This window comes from Tupaia chinensis, unplaced genomic scaffold (assembly GCF_000334495.1).
Source record: "Tupaia chinensis unplaced genomic scaffold, TupChi_1.0 Scaffold000335_1, whole genome shotgun sequence".
Taxonomy (NCBI): domain Eukaryota; kingdom Metazoa; phylum Chordata; class Mammalia; order Scandentia; family Tupaiidae; genus Tupaia; species Tupaia belangeri.
In genome coordinates, this window is record NW_006159829.1 from 5,720,895 (window position 1) to 5,746,492 (window position 25,598).

Consider the following 25,598-nt stretch of genomic DNA (forward strand, 5'->3'; position numbering starts at 1 on the left):
GGAGACTTTGTCTCTTTTTTTTTTTTTTTTTTGAGAGAGATTTTTTGCTATAGGGCACATGTGCTAGCCAGAGAAACAGAGAGTGAGAAATCACCCCCCAGGGTGTATGGCCATGCCACAATCCCTTCTCCTCCATTGTCCTCTTGCGATTTTGGACATGCACTCACACACATCTGGTCTGAATTTAAACTGGTGGGTCTGAAACTCAAACCGCAATGAACTACGTGGGAGTCCCCAACATAACCTTTACACCCTCTGCTGGCCCCAAGTTGGAGACTTTCTATATACTAAGATATAATTAAATTTATCCCACTTGCATTCAATTAGAAAATAATGAGAATAATAATAATAATCTGGAAAAAATTATGAAAGCTACTTGATGATGATGTGGGTAGTAATGTCTTTGTCTTGACTGACATACAAGGTATTCCCTCTGGAAAAAGAAATGTAATACTCTGTAAAGATATATGTGATCCAATGTAATATAAACAAGATTATGGTAATAATAAATAAAATTTTTAAAAAAGTGAGGGCCTACAATATAGTAAGCTGCCTTAGCTTACTAAGCCTTCATCTTTCATGCATAATAAGGATATAATACATATTTCCTAGAATTCCTAGGATAATTCCAACTCAGACTATCAAAGTATCTATCATAATTGCTGAGTTGTGGTGTGCATTCACCTGAATGGTGTGTGCAGGGGCCTCGTGAGATGTAGAGTTGACAGAGCCACTGCCTCTCTCTTAAGTAGCTTCCAATCCCCAATCTACCCAGCCAACGAGATGGTATGATGGTGTGCTGTGTGATGAGACCAAGCCTGCACTTAGTAACATGAGTTTGCATGAAAAGTTTTTCTCTGAAAGCAGCTAGGGCTCATTTTACACACATGTGTGCATACACACACTGATTTATATGCTAGTTATCACATGCAAGGCATTGAGAATACACTAATGGAACAGAGGAACGAAATCCCTGCCTTATTCACAATGAGCATAAATTGCAAACACATTTTTTCATCTATAAAACTGATAGGATGGGCCAGCCTCAGGCAGGTGGTTCAGGAGACTGGATCACAGGTGGCCGACCTCACAGTTTGAGTCCTAGACTTGTGGCGTGGAACATGCCAGGCACGTGTGTGTGCATGTCCAAACTGTCAAAAGGAGGGAGAGAAGAAAAGGGCTTGTGGTGTGACCGTGTCCCGTGGGGAGTGGTTTCTCACTTTCCCTCCCTCTCTCTTTCTTTCTACTGAGTGTACACACCTTCAGGAAGATTTGTAAAAGAATCCAGATAAGATAACATAAACTGCCCTTAGTTTTTCTGGGCAGTTCAAATGAGATGTTTTGTGCAAAAATTCTTTATGAAGTGATTTCTCCTCAAATGTGTTTTATTTACAATGTTTAAGTCATTATTTTAGAGTCTGAGGATGCAAAGCTGAATAAAGATGCAATCCTTTAACAGTTGACACTCAAGAAAGCAAAGGCATAATATGAAAAAAAATTTCTGATAAATGTGGTAAACAAAGCTATGAAATACATTGACAGGTTGACTAAAGAGATGTCTAGTGTTGACTAAAGGGAGTTGTATCAAGCAATGCTTGACAAAGGTTTCTGCTATTTGAACAGCGCTTGAAGGGAGGTTTGCCTGAGGGATCAAGGGGAAGGAAGTATTACAGAGAGAAGAAACATTATGAAGAATCTGTGTGTGTGCATGTGTACGTGTGCATATGTGTCTGTAGAAGATCCTAGACTCAGGGACAGAGTTAAACAGGAGAATTAAAAAAGAATCAGTCTCATTATATATGCTTAAAAGCTATCATTCATTTGGGCATGTTACAATGGTACAGTGATGTTCATTGCACAACTGTCTCTCTAGGAGACAAAGTTGCTCTCTATTCTCTCATTTGACAGATACTTCTTGAGTAGCCCTTGTGTAGTTGGGGGAGAAAGTAAAGAAGACATTGTTTTCTATCTATCTGTCATCCAGTGACAAGAAAAACAAATAACTGATACGGAGTATTCTCTGCCTCTGTACACACATACACACACACACACACACACACACACACATACACAAATACATAAAGCAAGATGTGTGTGTGTGTATGTACACATGCATAAAACGAGAGAGAAACTTAGCTCATATGAGTTGCAGTGCACAACTAAATGAATAAACAAATGAGAGTGAGATGGTGGCACACTGGTGCACATGCTACTCCACGTAGCAGACTCACATGAGAAGCTTGTAGGTTATCCCCAGTGTGACGCAAGCTGACTGATACTGGGAGTATACTGAAATATCGAAACCCTGTTGGGTGTGCTATTTCTCTACATCTTTCTTTCTTTCTCTTTCTCTATCTCCCTCACTCCTGAAATAAATAAACTTAAGAAGTTTATAAATATATAAAAAACATTTTTTTCACATTAAAGGTCAGAGATGAGAACAATTTCAGTGGAAACTGAGCCCCAGGTCTTGAAGATCAGGAATTTCTCCACTACCCAGTCTCTGTTTCTCCTCATGAGTTGTTTTAATTCTCTCCAACTGCCATAGAGCAGGATTACAGAAGGCAAAACTAATGCTGTACAAGTTCTAATTTGAAAAGCCGAGGAAATCTCTGATTAGCCGAGTTTCACGATCTACACAGATTGTACGTCAACCCCTGTGCCCACAGGAGAAAGTAGGAGCCAGAGGCCTCCCGACATGAGTGCATGGAGAAGGCTGGGCATCTGTCCATGCAGGGAACTCGGGTCCTCCTGGGAACAACGGCATAAGAGACTGCAGAGTGGAGAAAGAGGGCTCAGGGAGGTGACTGAATGTTCTTCAACATTATAGAAAACAACCAAGGAAGTGGGTGGGGCAGAGGGGATGAAATTTTGGAAGAGATTTTAATTTTTACAGAAGTACATTGTAGTCCACTACAGTGGTAAACTGTGACATCTAAATGTGGGCCAGAAATAAGATGAAAGAGTGACACTAAGATAAAGTGCAGTGCTGCGTTATTAATGTGTCTCTCCCAAACAAACGGAAGATGAAGATAAGACAGTATTGTTAATGACATGGTGTATTAGTATCAGCGTTTGAATGACGCAAATTATAAGGATTTTACTTAATAAACTCTTCTCAAGTCTTAATTATATTTAATGGCAATGTCATGATCTTAATAGCAAAATTAATAACAAAAGAAAGCTTATTAATATAATAAGGGTTTGTTTTAGCCCTGTCTGCATCAGATTACAAATTCTATTAGAAGTTTTCATCCAAATTCAGTTCAAATAACACTACCTCTCTGGATCACAGTAGCCAGAGCACTGTAATGCATGTTTTCGTGCTGTTATGAAAATATGGCCACGCTCCGTCATGCAATGCAGAAGCAATGTGGAGTCCTTTTCTTCTTTTCTTGTCTAGGAACTGACTTATTGTTCAGCTCCATCTTAAATGCTACCTTTTCTGTGACTTTTTGAATTCTTCTCCTTTCTTCAATCTTCTGAATAAATGTTCTTGCCTATCCCATACTTCCAATGAAGGACTCAATATTAATAATTCTCACTCCTTACTTGTTGGATTTATTTAAAATTTATTTATTAATTTTTCCATGAGCAAGGAAAAGAGTCTTGATGCCACGATTTCAGGCCTATCCAATTTTCCACAGGAAATTGTATTTTTCAAAGATAGTAACAAGAATTTCTCCCATTCAATATCCAAAGCATCTAGTGTCACTTTTAATCTGTTCACATAAAAAGATAAGACTTAGGAACCCTTGCCTTGAGTCAGAGTGAGTGTTTGATGTGGGAGAGTGGAAGTGACACTATTTGATCCAATAGTGCAGGTCAGGGGTCCCCTACCCCTGAGCTGTAGACTGTGCTCATCTGCGGTCTGTTGGAGTCCATGACCTATTGCTACTGCCCCCCACCGTGCAGTAGGGAGTAGAAAATCTAGCAAAGCTTCGTCTGTGTCTGTGTTTGAAGCTAACCCAGGGATCACGTGGCTGCCTAGACTCTGCCTCCTATCAGCTCAGCAGTGGTACTGGATTCTCAGAGGATCATGAACTTTATTACTGTGTGATTGTTTCATCATATACTGCAACCAGCATGGTGGTGGTAGAAATGGGATACTCGGTGGATGTGACTGGGTCATCCCAGGACCAACACACCATCCCTTCACTCCTGCAGTGTGTAGGGATGGTTTTCCATGAGGCCGGTCCCAGCTGACTGGAAGGTTGGGTTCTGCTGGTCTAGGTCTTGAAAGCAGCTTTTAAGATGACTTTGTAGCATCTTTTTGGTTCTCTCAGGATGCTCACTTTTGTTTCTGAGACACCAAATAAGAGGAAACTGAGCATAGTAGTCAAGGCGCTGGACTCCCATATGGCCAGCTGCAATTCAAGTCCTGGACCCAGAGGCTTGAAACTCACTCCAGGTGTGCTCCGGGTGGGTGTGTCTGTGCATGCGTGCATGCCCAACATCTCAGGAGGAGGATGGAGGAGAAGGGTTTAGGACTTGGCCATTCCCCACTGAGGGAGGATCACAGGCACATGGGCCCATAGGACATTTTATTTTCCAAAGATAGTAACATGAATTTCTATCTCTCTTTCTCTTTCTCTCTCTCTCATGTCTCTCTCTCCCTCCCTGACTCTCCAGTGAGTGCATGTGCCCTATAGCAAAAATCCCTCTCTAAAAATAAACAAATAAAAATAAATAAATGGAAACTGACTGCTCATTTTGGGAAACTGCATGTGGAGGTCATGCATGTATGTCCTAGCTGACAGTTCAGCTGAGATGTCAGAGTACACCTGGAATCAGCTGTCAGTCATGTCAATAAAGTGCCCCCAGATGATTCCAGCCCCCTACGTACTGATTTATCCTCAGCCTTCGAGTCTTCCTAGGTGAGATCACAAAAGTCACAGACCAGAGACCAGCCCTCCCTACAGTTCATGTCTGAATATCTGACCCATGGAATCCATGTGAATAATATACTTGTTTTATACCACTGAGTTTTTTGATGGTGTCATTACACAGCAGTAATAACTTATACACAAGAGAGACAATTCAAAAATAAGGGAAAATGGGGAACCAGCAGTTAGCGTAATGGCTATGTCGCTGAACTCCCACGTAGTCGACTGCGGTTCGCGTCCCGGACCCAGTGGCTTAAAACTCACGCTGGGCGCATGTACGTGTGTGCCCAAGATCCCGAGAGGAGAATGGAGGAGAAGGGATTGCAGCGTGACCATCCCCCCTGGGGGGTGATTTCTCGCTTTCTGTCTCTATGTCTCTCTCTGTGTGGAGAGCGCACATGCCCTATAGCGAAAACCTCTCCAAAAAAATAAATAAATAAATAAGGGAAAATGCAGGTAAACCTATTTTTAAAAATAGTTTAACATGAATTAGCAACTAGAAGAAACAATTGAGAAATCACAAACCATAGTCTGTCATATCTGCATCATAAAGGCATTGTTGGATCAAATAACAGCTGTGATGTGTGTTAAATCATCTGAGACTATATTCTTTCTGGAAAAGATAACTTGAACGACAGGTACGAGAATATGAATGAGGCCATGGTCAGGAGATGCAGCAAGCAGCCAGCCAGATTATGAATGAATCATAGGGAAGGGCATTGGAAACACGTGCAAGGCTGAAACGGAGGAAGGGCACCAGTTCTTCTGGATATAGGTTTTAATACAAAGGGGATGAAAGCTGGACAGAACTTTCCTAAAAAAAAAAAATAAATAAGAAAGAATCACATCTTGTATCCTCTTCCACATTCTCTGTGGGATTCACAACCCACATATCCTTAAAGATATATCCATATGTATTTGTGCTTTTGTGAGTGTATACCTAGTAATATTACATATTATGCATGTATCTAAATATAATTTTTTCTCTTGTAGCTGTAAAAGTTTTTTCAACTACTAATTCTATCCTGAATCCTCAAGTCCTTTCTTCTACCTCTGGCCAACCACAGGAGTCATTCCCAAAGCATTCTCTACTGTTATAAGTTACTGATCATCTTGAGAGATAAGATATGGAGCCATGTGTCATCTTCCAAAAGCTAAGTATCCAGATTTCTGGAAGACTGCAAACTCTGTTATATACCAGCTTTGTAGAGCTGGGATGACAGGCTGACATACAGTTTGTGAAACACTTAGCACAGTGCCTAGCATAGAGCAAGCACACAATGAGTAATAATGTAATTCATTTTCATTATTGCTACTAGCACCATTACCCTTAAAGAGCCTACCTGCACAGCTAGACCATGAGAGAAGGAATGCTTCTCCTTTATGTTGGATCTGCTTAGGTGCTCATCACAGCACCTGCCATAGTATGCCTGGTGCATATTCAATAGATGTTTGCTAAATGTGTAGCCTCGAGACACCTCCCCCAGGCACATCTCAGAGCCCTGCTTTGCACAACATGCCCACAGCCGCCTACAGGCATGATCCACAGAACAACAGCAGGGGTGCAGTGGGCTGCTAATTACCTGTCTCCAAGGAAATATTGCCCAGTACTAAAATGACTCACCACCAAAAGGTGCGTTTTATGGTGTCATTTTTCTTCTGTGATATTTTGTGCCGCATTAAATTTTATCCATAGCAATTGAGATGCTAAATCCAAGCTTAAAGGCAGAAGGCCAGGGAGGGGGCTATCATTATGGTAATATTGGGAGCAATGATTGCATTCAGCAGTGAAAGGAGGATTTGGCTTCAGTGTTAACATGAGGTAATTAACTGGGAAAAAGCTTCTTCCTGGCCCTAGGTGCAAGCGAGATGCCAGGCTGGAGAGAAGATAGAAGATGGTGCCTCCAGGTCTCTCAGCCGTCACAGTGGCAAGTTGCCGCTATGAAAAAGTGAGAGCTAACTCTTCCTGGAGCTGGAAACAGGATTCTTGCTGTCATTCCTTGTTGGTTCACCCATTCATTCCATCATTTTATCCACACGTGGGTAAGAATTGCCACATTACATCTGTCTCCTACCTCTGCTCAAAACATTCCCTTGACTTTGGGTGCTGAAGGTCTCACACACAATCAGCAAACTCTGTGCCATTTTCATTTTTCTTTTCAAAAGGAACAGCAAACACCCACCCTCTCTGAGGTCCAACTTTCTTATAACCCTGGGGTACAGGGTGAGCAAGTGATTTCTTTCCTACTATTAGTAATTGAAGAGCATTCTCCCTCTGCCCCTCAAAAAGACTCTAATATCATAAATGATTTCATTCACTAGCCCTCCTGGTCCCAATCATTTATCTATCAGTTGTAAATATGACAGTTATTTAGAAACTAGAGGCATAGTTTCAATTCCATGAAGATTTTAGCACCTGTCCTGAAATCATGCCTTTGATACTGCTTTTGTAACAGTTCACAGTGATCTCAGTATCCCTGTCAATAATTGTCTCAGCACTCTGGCTTTTAGTTCGTTCTTGACCGGCCATACAATAATCTTGCTTTCTGTCTTGAGCTCCGCATGACCAGGGTCCCACCTGAGACTATGCTGCATTTCTGTGACCCCCAAAGTCAATGTACCCACAGTTCGAATCTCTCCCTCTTTTGGTCTGTCTGAAACAATGATCGCCCCTGAAGAAATTTTTATTCTGTTTATCTGACCGCTTTCCTGCTGTCCATCATCTCACATGTCCTCACTCTACTCAATTTAGAACTTAGATTTCACAGTTCTTTATTATAATTACACTTGAAAACTGCTTTCAAACTCCTTACTGCTTTCCTGTATCACACTTGCATGACCTAGCTTTCGGCTCTTGTTAAACCCAGCTTTTCTTTATTTGAGCCTCCACATGGACAGTAGGATGTAGACAAAAAAGAAAAAAAAGAAAGGAAGAAAGAAAGAAAGAAGACAAATAAAAAAACTTAAAATCCTGCTGAGCACACTAAAATTAAAATTGTGAGCACTAAGTGACTGAATGGAGGTTGAAGATAAAGTTAGCAAGAAGGCAAACCCAACACAGTACTATACAGGAATATTAACCCTCCTCTGGTGCACATCATATGTCAGATACTTAGACTGAGTTACACATACAGACTTTTTTCTTTTAGAGAGAGATGTTTTGCTTTAGGGAGCATGTGCTCACTAGAGAAATAGAAGAAGACAGAGAGACAGAAAATGAGAAATCACCGCCCTGGGAGGATGGCCACACTGCAATCCTTTCTCCTTCATTCTCTTCTTGGGATTTTGGGCATGCACATATACATGCCTGCCATGTTTTAAGCCACCAGATCCAGGACTTGAACTGCAGTCAACTATGTGGGAGTCCAGCAATGTAACCATTATGCCATCTGCTGGTCCCTACATACAGACTTTTAAATGAATACATTCAGTTTATATTTCTTCTATATTTTTTATAGTTTGTTTTATCTTATACATTATTTTTTATATTATATACATTAATTTTATATTCTATAATTTATATAAACCTACCCTCTGAAAACATAGACAGGAATCAAAGTGAGAGCTAGAAAAAGAAAATACAAATTAAAAATATGATTCTGGGACCAGCAGGTGGAGTAATGGTTATGTCACTGGACTCCCACATAGACGACTGTGGTTCAAGTTCCAGACCTGGCAGCTTAAGACTCTAGGTCTTAAGACACCAGGTGCCCATGTGGGCATGCCCAAAATCCTGAGAGGACAATGGAGGAGAAGGGATTGCAGCATGGCCATTCCCCCTAGGGGGTGACATTTTGCTTTTTGTTTGTCTCTCTGGCAAGTGTACATACCATAGAGTAAAAATCTCTCTAAAAAGAAAAAAAAAATGATGCTTACCTTTCCATGCTGTAACTAAAGGAAGATAGGTTCACTCCATCCTTTTTTTTTTTTTTTTTTAACTTTAGGAAGAATGCAATTATAACACCTTCTTCCTCTGTACCTTATGAAATATACATACATCTTTTCAAAGGCCAAATAAGCCTCTTGTCAGCTTTGTAACCCAGGGATATCTTTCTCAAAGACCTGGGAACCATCTGTTTAAAAGGTAACTACCAGGGAAGATAGTGCCCCTAATGTCCTAGTTTCTGTGGGGCACCAGGATCCTAAATTCAGAGGGTGTCTTACTAAAAATAGCAGAACTATTCGTGTCATAAAGATATAAGAAATTTATTTTTCTTCAGATAAAGCCAATTAGCTAACACAGATGGCCACCTCAGTTACTAGGTAAATCTAATGAATTTGTGACAAGTGGCACTGCCAAGACCCTTTCTTGATGCTAGTTGTTGTTAATCATGACATGTATGTAATAGATGTTTGTGTCAGCTTGGCTATGAAAAAGAGCAGGATTTTCCTCTGACTTCACTATCTTTAGCAGATTGTTTCTAGTTGATAAACTTTGTTTTCAATTATCTCGCCCCTGCAAAACAAGAAAAAATAAACCCTTAAGAAGATATGACAGGATGAGTAAGATCAGTAGTGAATAGTGGAGTCTCATTCTATATTTTTCATCATGGTTACCCCCTAAGGAGTAAAGAGAACTGGGGGAGGTGTAACTTTGGATTATGATTTTACATAGTTGTCAGCTAATTGACTCTCTGCACTGCAAATATGTATTATACATTTTAGACAAGCTACACAGGGTGCTGTGGGAACATGTGGGAGATTATGAAACCACCCTGGAAGGTCAGGATGTTATAGATCTGTCAGTGTTGGTAAAGAGGACAGTACGGCAAGGCTACAAATCATAATTCAATAAGGGTTATTATCTAAAATAGCTAAAATGTATTTATACATTTAAATGCAAATAAAAGCACAATAGATATTATCTTATACCTGTGGATGTCCATTATCAAAATCAAAAGAAAACAAGTGTTTATGATGGGGAGAAAAATGGAACCCTTGTATAGAGGTGGTGGGAATATAAATTGATATAGCCATTATGGAAAACAATTGAACGGTAATCAAAATTAAAAACATAACTGCCACATAATCCAACAATTCTGAGTATATATCCAAAGGAAATGAAATTATTTCCAATGGCCAAGACGTGGACTCAATGGTAGGGCCCACTTGCAAATGAACAAAAAATGCAGCATATATGTGTGCATATACATAAATATATACACACATACATATACGCATATGTACCTATATACTGCACATATACATGCATGTATACAAACATACATACATGCATATGTACCTATATACTGCACGTATGCACGCATATATACGTGAATATTTACCTGCAAACACACACGCATGAACACACATGCATATGTACACGCATGTACTGACATGCAAATGTGCATGCACATATATGCACAGGTATAAGTGCATGCACATATGCACACATAAACAAATATGCACCTGTGTATGCATATATGCACACACATATATTTATACATATACCTGCAGGGCATATATATAGCTATTTATGTATATGTGCATACATGTGTGTATGTACATATGTACATACATATGTGCATGTATACAGACACATATATCCATACATGCATATATACAGACACATATACATACACATGTGTGCATACATATTTATATACATACATATATGTGTGCATGTATTTAAACGTGTAGATATATACATACATATGTCCATGCATATACACACATATATGTATATGGGTACAGAAGTATACACACATACATCTGCATACACGGGACTTTAATCTTAAATAAGAAACCATGTGTTTATATGTAGATATACATACTATATCTATACATATATACTTGTGTACACATGTCTACATATATGTCTACTTATAAACACATACATATACATACAAGGGAATGCTATTCAGTCTTAAACAAATAAAATATTGTCATTTGCTGAAACATAGGTGGACCTGGAAGATTATGAAATAAGCAGACACAGAGAAACAAGCACGGCGCAGTCGGACATGTGAGATCTGAAACAATTGAAAACACATCTGAGATAAGAGAAGGGTGGTTGCTAGGGCTTAGGGCACTGGGGAAGTGGAGGGATGTTGGTCAAAGGATAATACTCTTGACTTGATTGTCACATACTGCATGTATACTTTTAAAAACCATACTGAACACTATAGAAATGTGTGACTATTAAATGTAAATTAGAAAAATCACAAAAATTTAAAAAGTAAACAGTAGCAAAAATGGTAGAAAGTTTCAGTTATGCAGGATGAATAAGTTCTGGGGATTTAATATATTGCAATATATCATTAATAACACTGCCTTGTAAACTTGAAATTTGCCAAGACAGTAGATATTAAATGTTCCCACCACACACACACACACACACACACATACACACATAACTATGTGAGGTACTGGTATGTTAATTAGATGGATAGTGGTAATCGCTTCACAGTGTGCACGTATATCAAAGCATCACATTGCACGGCGCAAGTACGCACAGTCTTTACACGTCAATTATACCTCAGTAAACTTAGGGCGGAAGGAAGGGCATGCCAGTCAGCACAGTGAACAAATGTGAAATAGTTTAGAAGCTCATTAGGTGCTAATTATGCTGACACTGAACAACTCGTTTATTTTTATAGCAATTCTTTAATCTAGCTGCTATCACCTTAGTTTCACAGATTTTAAAAAATAGAAATTTGTATGGTTGAATTAAAGTGAAAAGAAACCCCAACTTGGAAGTGGATTTGATTGTATATCTATCCACTAAGTCTAAATCTTGCACTTACCTCTGGATTATATTCAATCTCATATGTTAAATTTTAAAAATATGAGAAACACTGACCAAATAACTACCTTGGTCTCAGTAAAGAGTGATATAGTATTTGATTCATATTGTTTTATCTATTTATTTATTTATTTATTTATTTATTCATATTTGTCACCACCTTTGATTTTTAAGGTGAGGTTATGTGTCCTTAACTTGCTGACTGGTAGCATCGGCCACTGTGCCGACCATAGTGGGACCTGGTCTGGCTTGTTCAGATCATAATTTATAAGGCAATGGCTATGTCAAATATTAGGCTGTTGTCTTCCTTTGTTTTAAAAAATAATTAAATGTATTCATTTTAATTTGACCAGAGAGGGACAGAATGAGAGAGATGAGAAGCGAGAAATCAAGCCACCAGGTCCAGGACTCAAACTGTGGTTGACTATGTGGGAGTCCAGAGCCCATAACCATCATGCCAGCTGCTGGCCCCTAGGCTGTTGTTTTCCTTTTTACATGTAATAATCTTCACATCAATCTTGAAAGTCTGATTTTGTTATTGTTGTTTCAGCTCCATATTTCCTAGGTGAGAAAACAGAGCCATAGACATCTCCTTCTAGAATGAGTTTGAAATTAGAATCCCGGATTGAGATCTCAGGCTGTAAAGCTGACAGTCTTTCCATTATGAAGTCCTTAGAGAGTGGTCAGGACAGAAGACCACAGTGAGCTGTTATGGTATAGCTGTGATCAAGAAATATGAAGAATTTAATTGGATAGACTATGCAGATTGGGACCATAAGAGAAAAAAAAAATAAACCTCAAATCAGGAAGTTTGAATCTTTGCTTATCTGTTAGATAGTTGTCAAATATCTGAATTGTTTTTGATAGTCAAATTTGTTTTTTATTGAACTCACTGGGCAGTGGAGATGTAAATATAAATAAGGCAATATGGCTCTTGGCCTCTTGAAATTTACTTTCCATTTGAAGAAACAAAATTAATATAAGTAAAGTGACCTAGAGTCAACATATTTACAGATTATGCCAAGAGTTATTAAGGAAAGAAACAAAATGAACACAGGGGTAGGAGAATACTTGAACAGAATAATGGAGAGAATTTTTTTTAAGTTTATTTTGTTCCATTCCTGAGACAGAGAACACAGAAAAAAGTATGATTGCAGGACAGAGAGAAAGAGAGAGAGAGAGAGAGAGGTGGAGGCAGAGAGAGAGAGGTGGAGGCAGAGAGAGAGAGGTGGCATTCCCTGTGTGTTTCAGAAAGCCCTGGGGTCCAAATGCCTGGTCAACTATGTGGCTTCCAGCACTGCAATCAGTACTCTCTGACCTGCATCACTGCAGCCTGGGTCAGGAAGGATTTTGTGACATGTGACAAGTGATTCTAAATGTACATTATTTCTTGTTACCACTTTAAAAATATACCCTAAACTTAGTGCTTAACAGAATACACATTTATTACCTGAGAGTGCTAGTGATGAATCCATGATCTGTTTTCTTACTTTTTCCAGCCTCTAGAGCTGCTTGTATTCCTTGGCCCACGTGCCCCTCGTAATCTACATATCTCAGTTCTAAAGTTCATCACATCTGCAACAACCTTCTTCACAAGTACTTTAAATTATGTGTAGGTTCTGGGATTATGGTGTGCACGACTTTGGGGAAAGATTACTCTGCCTGCCATGAAGGTATTATTAATTTGGGGGTCTTTGGGGTGAGAAGATATTGGAGACTGGTAATGAAAATACAGAAATAGACTTCCACTGACACTGAGACCAAAAAGAATGAAGAATTTAATTGCTCAGACCATAGAGATTGGGACCATAATTTTAAAGATCATTGCTCATTCAGTGCCCCAAGTGTGGAAAGAAAGTGGCACAGATGAGAAATTATAACTTCAAAGAAAGTACACTCCAGGGACTAGGTTTTCTCGATTATGGAGTAATGGAGTTAGGTTATATGATCTCTCATGTCACGTTCAGCTCTTGATAGCAATGATTCCATGAAATTCCAAAAAGAACAGTAAAACCTCCTTGATCTCCTCCAGGTAAAACAGAAATGGCAGGAAGACACAAAGTGTTTTAAGAGCAGTGATGCTATATGTAAAATTCAGTTTCATCCAAATTGTATAGTGAATGCTCTAGGAGTTGTTATATTTCCAGTTTTGAGAACCTTTTGAATACAAAGTTTGCATATTCTTTTTCATAATCAGTTCTCATTTTAATACACAGTTTATGGGTTTTGCATCTATATGACATGGTGGAACTTCTGCATGTCTTGACGTGTTGAGATTTACGATTATGATGCAGACATTAATATACACGTTTAACAGATAACAAACTTGGATGCAGAGAAATTGTTATTTCTTGATTCCATCAACATATCTCTGTCCACAGAACTCTTTTTTTCTTCTCTATGGGACGATTTTGGTAGCAAATGATGGATTTGGAATTAATCCGGTTCTAGTCGGGATATCGTTTAAATCAAAGTTAGGTATTTCTTTGAATTTGCCTTCATGCTCATGGAGATGGGAGGCTGGTTCTAGAAACTTGGAAGCTGACTCCTGTGATTAGTGAACTCACATTCTAGGAGTAAGTGATCAGTGTAAGCAACAGCAGTGTATTGCTGAAAGCTCCAGCCGCAGTACTAACAAGACAGTCTCACGTCAGCGTCTGTCTGGAAAATGCATGATGTGATGGAAGGGTAATGGACACAGACAGAGGTCACCACTGCCTTTTACAGGCTGAGCAACCACGTGTAACTCTCCATGCCTCTGTGCCCTCACGTTTAAATGAGAATACTGGCCCCACCTTAAAGGATTATGTTGAAAAACATGTAAAAGCATGAAGCCCCTGGCATGTAGTAGCACATGGTGTGTGCTAACTTGCTCTGAACCTTCTCTCCCTCCAAAAAGGGGTCATCATTGATCAAAGAGTAATTCTTTGAACCAATCATCCTGACTTTTTGCAGTTTCACAAGAACTTAATGCCTATTTGTTAGTACCTGAGTTCCTTTCATTACACATTATCTTTCTCTTATTCTTTGTCTACCAAAACTTTTGCATTTCTGCAGGCTCATCTCAAAAGCTATTTTGGGAAGAAGCCTTTCCTGGCCCATTCTGTAGCAACATGACCATTGCCTCTCTCCTGGGCCCTCATACCCATAGCTGCTGTCCAGCTTAGCGCCAGTCACGTTGGATTTCCACATCTCAGACCCGAGCTGCCCTGTAGGCGCTTTGGCTGCATTCACTGTGCTTAGTGTGCTGCATGGCACTCGTCATCAGGCAGCACTCAGAGATCAAGCGAACGGGACGAACATGATCCCAACCTTTAAAAAGCATGCCATCTGAAGGGGAGGGGATACATAAAACACAAACACTAAACCAAGATGAATGGAAATGTATGTCATCAAAGTTAACACGAGCACGACACTGTGAGAATACAGGGGAGAACGATCTATTCTGACTGACTGAGAGGTATTCTGACTGCCCCAGGACCCCAGGATATTCAATATAAGGACTTAGGTTTTAGACGTGCAAAGATGAAGCAAAGTTGGGACCAGCAGTTAGCGTAATAGCTATGTCGCTGGACTCCCATGCAGTAGACTGCAGTTCGCGTCCCGGACCCGGTGGCTTAAAACTCACTCCAGGCGTGTGTGTATGCGTGCCCAAGATCCCGAGAGGAGAATGGAGGAGAAGGGATCATGGCGTGGCCATCCTCCCTGGGGGGTGATTTCTCACTTTCTATCTCTCACTCTCTGTCTGTCTGGTGAGTGCACGCGCCCTATAGCAAAAACCTCTCCAAAAAAAAAAGATGAAGCAAAGTCCATCCATGTCAGATAAGAGCAGCTGAAGGCTTAGGTTCATAAACAGATACACAGTCAAATAAACGAAAGAATGGCAACATATGTGGGAAGACAAGGCACCATCATGGCTGAAAGTTAAATGTTTGAGCCATGGGGGAGAATGGCAAGAGACACAATTGGCACCTTTAAGTTGAATAGACTGTGAATGCTTTCGTATTATTTGCCAGATAAATGGAGGAAACCCTGGCAAACTAGCATAAGAATTGATGACCTGGGTTGGTTCATTCTCTCTCTCTCACCTCCTCATCTGGCTTCTCCGTCCTGGTATTGTTCTCTGTGTATGCATGTATTTGTGTGTGTCTCTTTCTAACTCTTTGCCTGTTTCTCCCTGTCTCTCTCTTTTCCTCTTTGTGTCTATCAGTCTGTCTCTCCCCACCCCTGTCTCCCTGCCTCTGTCTTTCTTTTTCACTTGCATCACTTTGCAGGCAGGGAAAATGCTTTGGGGGGGGAGGCGGTAGATAAGACATTCTACTTAGCTCATAAAATTTATCTTCAAAAACCTATCTTATTATCATCTGCTGAGTGTTTCTACCCTCCAGCGATTATACAAAGAGCCTACTTACATCTTGGATCAGTGACTAACACAGCACCCCCATTTATGTGGGATGTTCGAGAAGACTGGAATCCAGCACTCAGGCAGGAAGATGTTAAACTCCCCTGCTGCTGAGTCAACCGCAAGCCAAACTTGCTTTGCAGCTAACACTTCATAATAGTTATGTGCTCAATAAATGTCCACCCCGAATATGGATTTCACAAAAATGCAACACTATAGCCACCCCAAGGGTTTATGATCCATAATTCATTTTGGAAAATGGCTTGATTCACTTGAAGCAGTAAAATCTGAGAACTTCATGGCTCATAATAATGTCAGAGGGAGCAATCTCCCATGCTAACTGTGTGCAGAGAATTAAAGCTGTACTGTCTAAACACTGCACCAATCCCATCCCCACACAAATCAGCCAGGACCCGCCCCCAAACACTGGTGAGTAATGATCAAGCCAAGTTCATGTTTCATCATCTGAAAACCAGGCGATGTGTCGAAAAAGCTTTCCACAGGAAGTAAGCCACCCCAGAAAGGTGGTTTCTAGTCTTGATGTTTCATTTCTTTTTCCTTGGTGACCTTAATTGGGCTCTCACTTAGTCTCAATCTACTTTGAGTCTCGCTTCTTGAACTGCTAACCCACCCCCACATCCTTTATTTCTTTTGTAAGATAATTTCTCAGATTTCTCAGGATAAAGTGTGTTTCTGCTTATCTTCACTCACCCAAAGGCTATTCCCACCTAAAAGGACCAATTTATCCTTCAAAGCCCAATTCAACACTACTTCCTCTGGAAAACTTTTATATTTTTTTAAACAAAGTCCCAATTGTGTCACAATCCTTCTGCCTCGGCCTCATGAGTTTCTGAGATTACATGTATATGCCCCCACGTTTGGGCCAGGAATCAAACCTGGGCCTCCCATGGGTCACATCCTGTGGAGTGAGGTATCTTAGCTGTCTTAGTAAGTGCCACGGTAGCTGAGCCTAAGAACTTCTATTGTAAGCTGTCATAATCGTTGGTCCCTTGGGGCCAAGAGCTGTTTTTTAAACTAATTGGAATGCAATTGTCACTCATTTTTACTTTTTTGTATTTTGTTTGTATTTCACACCTTTTAAATGTTAGACTCACAGGTAATATAATTTTGTAGCAATTAAGACTTTAGTTTGATAATGCTATTTGATAGATCCAGATGAAGAGGTAGCGAACCGCAGTCGACTACGTGGGAGTCCAGCGACATAGCCATTACGCCAACTGCTGGTTCCCTCATTTTTACTTTTTTGTATTTTGTTTGTATTTCACACCTTTTAAATGTTAGACTCACAGGTAATATAATTTTGTAGCAATTAAGACTTTAGTTTGATAATGCTATTTGATAGATCCAGATGAAGAGGTAGAGAAAATTAAGAACTTAAACCAAGATACGCAGTGGTGGGGCATAACCAACTGCCCACCTCTTTTCGGTAGAACGTTTGACCCCCAGCTAAACACTTTAGCCTACCATGCTAGTTTGCACCTTCTCGAAAGGATAAAATGAGATCCTACTGCAAAGGGTTCAGCATCGTGACTTGCACATCTGTAAGGCATCTAACAGATGACACGTACTGAGCTGCCTCGACTTCGAAATCTTATATCTTCTTTTTACAAAAACACTACAAAGTAAATATTGTTATATGTAATTTACATACAATAGAAGTGAGGCTTAGAGTTTTTAAAACCCTTGCAATGATCAGCTTGTTACATAGGCAGCATTCAAACCTCATTAACTTTTATTATTTTTAATTCAAATGCCCTTATTTCATCTCTCTGAGCTCACACTGCCTTGTTAGTCAGAGGAGAGTTTGGATGGTGTACCATGGCTCCAGGGAGACTTAGGGTCCTGCATTCTATGATGCTATTGTCTTCTAGGTAAAGGAATGCGAGCTATGAATCAAGGAGCTCCAGCAGGTCTTTAAACAGAGCTGCCTCCAGGGCACGACACGATTGTTCCAGAGCTCAGTTACAACATAGGTCATTTGTCTGGTTCTGGTTTCGATCAGTCTAATTATTCATGAAATGATTCATCATGGAAATAATGATAACATATTAGGATGGAAGCATTCTTAAGAGAAAGCTAACTAGAACTTCAAGCTTTAGCAACTGCAATTCCCAAGACTACCATCTTGGTGGTGCTCCAGTGTTGCCTTTGGGTGGGATGAAAACTGCTCTCAGCATTTGGTCACGATGGGAGAGAAATCAGATGAGCTCTTCAACAAATATTTAGTGAGCACCTGCTAAGTAAAGCATATGGAATGTATGATGGATGATACAAAGAAATATAATGCAAATGCTTTGCCCTCCAGGACTTGGAACCACTGGGATTCTCAAATGTTGCTGGAAGGAGTGTAATTTGTTATACTCACTTTGGGCAATTGGCAGGCACTACTAAATCTAAGCTTGCATCTGTCCTGTGGCTCAGCAACTGCACGCTTAGATATATACCCACAAACAATGAACGCATGTGCCCCACAAAGTCTTAAACAAGAATGCCCAAGGCAGCTTTATTTATAATAGGCAAAAAAAAGGAGGGAAAAAAAATCCATCAACAATAGACTTGGTGATCAAGTTGCGATCTATTCCGGTAGTGAAATAATAGCTAGAAACACAAACAAAAATAACAAAGTACTGCTATACATATAAATGTGGTTAAGTCTCCCAGACTCCACATTAAGCAAAAGAGGCTAGACATCAAGGAATATATATTTTTATGATTCCCTTCACATGAGTTATAAGAAAAAGCAAACCTAGGACAATAGAAGTCAGGGTAATGATGACTCAATATAGTGAGATATGAACTGGAGAGATGAATGAAGGGGGCTTCAAAAATTCTGATTTTTTCCTTTTTTTTTTAATTGCTTAAGGATGTTTGTGCTTGGGGGGGGAGAGTGAACTCCCCCAGTGAGGGGGGGTGTGATCACATTACAATCTTCATTCCTCCACTTCTCCATTCTGTCTAGATTTGGGGCACACACATATACATACCCAGCATGATTTTCTTTTATTGGAACAGTGGTTGGCCATGTGGGATCCAGCTCCCTTAATCACTGAGCTACAGGGCTGGCCTCATGTTCTGGTGTTAATAGACAGTATTCAGATTTACCATGTATACACATACTCACCCTAGACACACTGAGCTCTACCCTTCATATCTGAGTGCCTTTCTATAATATGCTAGGCCTCAGAAACAAATAAAAAGGAATAAGAGAGAAAAAAAGCCTAAACTAATCCAAATCTCCAGTTGTTTATAAAATCAAAAACACTGAGATCCAATGATTCTCCTCTGTATTTTATATAATATAAATTTTAGAACACATATTATGCATGCAAATATGATATGGCATCCCTTATTAATTAACTGCATTTTGCATCATTTATTTAATCTTTCAACATATATGAAACCCCTATCATAAGAGTAAAGAGGAGAATGAGTTCAAAAGACACCCTATAGTGACCCCAGAAGCCAGAGGGGACACTTAGAAGAAAAGTTCTCGAAAGCATCGGGATGTGAGGAGGGGGCACAAAGCCTAGGGGGGCCCCAATACAAGGTTCTAATTTTAAGGAAGAAACACTGATGATCAGAGACATGGTGCAATTCACTCAACCCAGCAAAATTGGAAGTAGGAGCTATTCTTCTCCCGCCGGGTGAGTGCATGTCTTTGGGAGATAAAAGCCTCAAGACATTCTTATTCATGTGCTCCTAGTCCCAAGAGACATCACCAGGAGTAGGGTGCAGAGATCACAGGGAGCTTTCAGACCTGGCAGAATAGTGTTTGAGTTTCAGCCTGAATAACACTTACAACAGGACTTAATAACTGTGGTCTATAACCCTGAAGAGTCTGAGCTCCACTATCCACGGCTGTAGAAGGAGAACAAAAAATGCCTACGAAAGTAATTCCCAAGACAGAAGGAGATTAATCCAAACAACTTAGTGTGACTTACATGAATTTTTACAAGTTTCTCTCTATTATTTTCCAGCTTCATTTTCTGTCTATGCTGCTCAGTTATCGTAGAGGGCTCATCATGCAGTGGGCAGCCTGCCAGAGGCTAGAGACCCTGATGAGAACAGAAGGGAGCTCTGTCCTGGTGGGAGGTAGAAAGTAATAAATATGTGAACAAATGTAAAGTCATTTAATTCCAGAGAGGGCTAGGTACTACCAACAAATTTTAAAACATAGGACTTGTAATAAAGTGGAGGAAGGGTGACTGATAATAATTTATTATTATTTTTTTTTTGGAGAGGTTTTTGCTATAGGGCGCGTGCACTCGCCAGATAGACAGAGAGAGACATAGAGACAGAAAGCGAGAAATCACCCCCTAGGGGGGATGGTCACGCCACAATCCCTTCTCCTCCATTATCCTCTCAGGATCTTGGGCATGCACGCACACGCGTCCGGCGTGAGTTTTAAGCCACCGGGTCCAGGACATGAACCGCGATCGACTACGTGGGAGTCCAGCAACATAGCCATTACACTAACTGCTGGTTCCCAGGGTGACTGATAATATTCTAAGCTGTGTAGTTAATGAACATTTTAGGAAATGATATAGGAGCCAAGCTCTTGTGTGGAATCTTTTGAACCTCGCTGCTCATGCTCTCTCTACATGTCACTGTGGAGGTGACTTTAACAATCAGCTCCAGAGAGCTGCTCATCGATGGCTCCTACCTTAGCTACATCTTCTATCTCTTGCATTCTGCTCTGAGCCACCCTGAAGTTGCAGTGTGGAATGCCTATAGGAAGCCATAAGGCCCCTGCAGATATACAAACATGGAAGGATAAAAAAATGAGTCCACCACAGGCAATCCTTGAGTGATGGCAGAAGTTATCTAGAAGATACACATTCTTCCCTTCCACCCTTTGGGTGGGCAATTGTAAGTTTCATTCTTTGTGGCTTTTCAAGAGATTGAGCCAATTTGCCCACAGTAAAACCCAGTATAATGAAGTTCTTTCTTCCTCCCTCATCCTTTCTTCTCTCATTCTATTCCCACATAACATCCCAGGACAAACTACACGCATGCAAGTGTGTGTCTCAGGCTCTGTTTTCGGGGGACAGCGAGGGACAAGAGTAACCCTAATATTAAGAAGGAGCCAGAAATGTGAATATGAGAGATAATTGTCAAGGGAAAAAAACAACGCAAGTAAAAATACCTTGAGGCTTACTTTTCCTGTTAGAAACTCTAACTTTCTCAAAGCCCAGGGAGTTCACCAGCTATGCATCAAATAGAATAATATATATTACGAATGTCTTATTATGAAGGTAGCCTAGGGGCCACTTAGTCCTTAATGTTTTTGAGGAAAAGAAGGCAAAGCAAAAATGGTGACGGGACAGCAGGACGTGGTGGATTCAGCAGGGAGCAGCAGGTCTCCTTCCCCAGGCAGAGTGAGAATTAGGGAAAGCCATTCTGTGTTCCCTTCACTGGACTCCTCCTTCCTTTCTAAATATTCCACTCTGAGTCTGAGCAGACCTCTTCTTGTGAATGCACCCTCAACCCCCAGAATTATCTTTGGAATCTGGGGCGCTCCAGCCCTCACCTTGCAGCACGTGATTTGATCCTCTCTACTAAGTTATATCTCCTTAACTTGTGCCCACTTCTTCAGGAGCTGGGAGTTTGGTGGAGGAGCCAATCACCTAAAGTTACCTGCATACGTTTTACCTGCTCTGATCTGGGAGACACAGCCCTGCCATTGGAGCACGCCTGGGAAACAAGGATAAAATTCTCTCTTTTAATACTGCAGAATGTATTCCGATAAACAGGAAAAAGTGAATACTGCATCAGATGACCAAAAAGCAGCACAGATCTCAAAGTAACATGAAATTATGAGGGAGTATCTCTCCTCCAGGTGAACAGAGTAGTCCCTCGCCAATGATGAACAGCAAAAAGGAATACACAGAAATGTCAGAAAAGGAATACTGAACATTCACAGTCTCAAAACTCAAGGAGATGCAAGAGAAAACAGACAATCAATTCCCGGAAATGAGAAAATCATCCCAGGACATGACAGAAGAATTCTGTAACAAGATAGACACCCTAAAAAGGAAGCAAACAGAACTTCTGGAAATGAAGTATACAATACAATAAATTAAAATCTCTCCAAATATTCCACTGTGATATCTTTACATGATTAATTAGTATCCTTTGTCTTTGTAAAGTCTAACATGTACCCATCTTCCCAACATCTTCTATCCCCCTTGGGTATATTTAATGACCTTGAATTCTGTAAAATATCCGTACACTCACTGGAGAGAGACAGAGAGAGGGAAAGTGAGAAATCTCCCCATTAAGGGAACTGGCCATGCAACAATCTGTTCTCTGTTTTTCTCCTGGCGTTTTGGTCATGCACAGACATTCAGCCAGCATAATTTTCAAGCCACTGTACCTGGGACTTAAACCCTGGTTAGACATACAGGAGTCCAGCAGCTCAACCACCATGCCACCTGCTAGCTCCCCCTGTAGTCTCTCATTCAAAAGTCACTTTCTTAGGAAAGAATTCAATAATCCACCTCTCCCAAAGACTATTATATACTCTTCTTATAAATCACCATATTTCCTCAAATATTTTTATTTTTATAGACTTTTTCATGTAAAAAAGCAATTTTATTGCCAGATAGTGCATGCACTCACCAGAGAGAGACAGAATGACCGAGGGAGAGGGAGAAAGTACCTTCCCCAATAAAGTGTGGTTGCACTACAATCACTTTCCTGGAAATTAATTCAACAATTATAGAAAACACTAAGGAGGTTTGTGAAACACCCCAAAAGAGAACTACATGATTGGTCAGGGATTCTTCATGGTAGCACCAAAGATTTGCACAATTCCTGATTTGAGTCCTGACTAATTCAGGAATTAATGTTATGTTAGAAAATACTCCTCTTTGTTTTTTGGGTTACTAGAGAATATATTGTATGTGTTGAAATCCTACCACATGTCAAGACACTCATACTTTGATACTTATAAACAACTTGGAGACTGTGCTCTTTGTGAAGCAATGAGAAATAAAGGCTGAACTGAAAAAAAAAGGAAGAAAGAAAAGAAATAGAAAGAAGGAAGGAAAAAAGTAAAAAGCAATACAAATGGATAGAGGTCTTGGGATAGGTCTCGGAGAGCAGCAATAAGGAAAGACTGTAAAAGCAAGCAAAAAACTAAGAATGTAAAGTTTCCCGAACAGAACTTTTAGCAATATGTTATAAATATTTGAAATATGTAAAAGATCAATAAAACTGATGATTTGACATATTTATAAATGAAATTCATTGTGATCTCTGTTTCCTCAGTCTCTGTTAATTTAATTTTGGTTCTAAGCCTGTTAATTGGAGTAGGTATCTTTTCTACTACACTTTGGTACAATATACCTGGTAATCCATCTGTAGGTAACCTGAGTGGTAATGCTTTAAAAATTCCGTAAGAAGCCTTTACTGATGGCACTGCGGTTTTTGCAAATTTTGAACATTTCTATACGAAGCCAGTGTATATTAAACATACCAAACATATTTGATGCTTAGAAAATGAAGTCAGCTCCTAGGGTCACATAATTACTAGTACTTCTTCACTTTTAAATTGGCATTGAAAGGTTGTGGAGGATGTGAACAAGTCTTCCTACTGGTTGGTGACAGGCATGGTGGTGGCTGCTAATCAGTTTGGTACATCAAAGGTCTGGATTTATTATGAAATTCCCAGGTTTGACTCACAGCTCCTTCACTATGTGCAATTTCTTTAAGCTCCCAAACCTTTAGTTTTATCATCTGAAAAACTGGGATAATGAAAACCCAGGGAGATAACATATATAGAATACCTCATATCATTTTAGATTGGAGGAGCAGGGCAGATGCAGTTATCTCTCCTTGAGTGACACTCTTCCTGCCTAGCAACCCCAGCAGGGAGAGGTTTAAATATATATCATGGCATGGGTGCACTTTCCTAAGCTGCACTGTGGCCAGGCCTGAGCCACCTTGCCATTGATGCGTGAGTCTGTGATGAGAGTGACCCAAACGACCCTGGACCATGACTAACTGGAGGAAGGCAGATGTGGTTCTGAAATGACCGGGATTGGTGGTGAGGAAGGAAGGCTAGATTAGAAGAAAGCAGATGTTGGGACCAGCAGTTAGCGTAATGGCTATGTCACTGGACTCCCAAATAGTCAACCGTGGTTCACATCCTGGACCCGGTGGCTTAAAACTCACGCCAGGCGCGTGTGCATGTGTGCCCAAGATCCTAAGAGGAGAATGGAGAAGAAGGTATTGCGGCGTGACCATCCCCCCTGGGGGGTGATTTCTCGCTTTCTGTCTCTCTCTCTCTCTGTCTAATGAGCACACGCGCCCTATGGTAAAAACCTCTCCAAAAAAAAAGACTCCCCTTTAGTGGTTCTTTCTGAGACGTGTATCTGAGTGATAACCTAAAAGGTTAAGGAAACTGGATCCCACACAGACAGTTGTTTGGTTCAAATCCTGGATCTGGTAGAGTTTGATAAATATGCTAGGAATATGTACTTGTATGCCCCAAATCCCAAAAGGAATATGGAAAAGAAGGGACTGTGTTATGGTAATCCCTCCTGAGGAGTGATTTCTCATCTCTCTCTCTCTCTCTCCCCCCACCCTCTCTCTCTGTACGTGTGTGTGTATCTGGGTGACCACATGCGTCCTATTGCAAACTAAAGTAAATTAATAAGAAATGAAATGTCAACATCTAAAAGAGAACCCTTAAACAAAATGAATAGCAATCTTGAGATCTTGGCAAGGAAAATTCTAGAGTCAAAGATAAGCACTAATGTAGCTGAAGCCAAGTGAACAAGGAAAGGAAAAGATGAGGTAGTGGGAAATTTTGGAAATGTTCAGCACAGGAGAGGGATGATGAGGCCTACACTTTGAAGCTGTTAGACAGAACATAATGTAGTGAGAAAGGTATGGAAACAGGAAGAATAACTAGGATGATATGACAGAAGCTGGTTCTCCACATCAAGATGGTGTGGTGGTTAAGGTGCTAGACTTCCACATGGCCAACTACAGTTCAACTTTGGTTCAAGTCTTAGACCTAGCAGCTTGAAAATCATGCCATTATGTGTGTATGTGTGCACCCAAAATGCTGAGAAAATGACACTACTTTTGATAAAGGAAAATCTTATCATTAAAAAACACTTAAGAAATACGTCAACCAATTCCTATTTGGATATAGACCTAAGCAAATCATTTATTACATGTATATTTTTATATCTATAACTATAGCCTGTTCATACAAATACAAATAGCTTTCAGAACATTTGGTCTTTGTAGCAAAATATCTTAAAATGAGTAATTTATAAACAATAAAAACTTATTGCTCACAATTGTAAAGGTGGGGCACTCTAAGGTCAAGGTGCCGGCAGGTTTGGTTCTTGTGAGTTTCGCTCTCCGCTGCAGAGATGATGGCTCGTGCCTGCCTCATCACATGGGGGAGGAACAGCGGAGCTCCATCAGGCCTGTTTTATAAGGAGGCTGATCCCATTCATGAGAACTCCACCCTCATGACCTGGTCACATTCTAAGGTCTGATGCTTCATACTAGCATTTGGGGG